Below are 370 nucleotides of genomic sequence, written 5' to 3'. Positions count from 1 at the left end.
CATCCCCCCTTGGGTACCCCCAGGCGTGGGGGCCGGGTATGGTGGGGGGGGGGACACACCGACACCCCTGGGTGCCAGCCCCGTCCCCTCCCCGCAGCCTACAAGGACCTGCAGTCCCGGGAAGAGACGAGGAACGCGGCCTGGAGGAAGAGGGGCTGGGATGAGAACGTGTACTACACGGGTGAGGTCCCCTCCCCGCAGCCTACAAGGACCTGCAGTCCCGGGAAGAGACGAGGAACGCGGCCTGGAGGAAGAGGGGCTGGGATGAGAACGTGTAATACACGGGTGAGCGGGCCCCCCCCCGCCTTCACCGGGGGACCCCTGCCGGGGCCGGGACCCCCCTGCCTTCACCGGGGGACCCCTGCCCGGG

The sequence above is a fragment of the Aptenodytes forsteri genome, unplaced genomic scaffold (assembly GCF_000699145.1).
Source record: "Aptenodytes forsteri isolate BGI_AS27 unplaced genomic scaffold, ASM69914v1 Scaffold129, whole genome shotgun sequence".
In the NCBI taxonomy this organism is placed as follows: domain Eukaryota; kingdom Metazoa; phylum Chordata; class Aves; order Sphenisciformes; family Spheniscidae; genus Aptenodytes; species Aptenodytes forsteri.
This window is presented reverse-complemented; position numbering follows the sequence as displayed.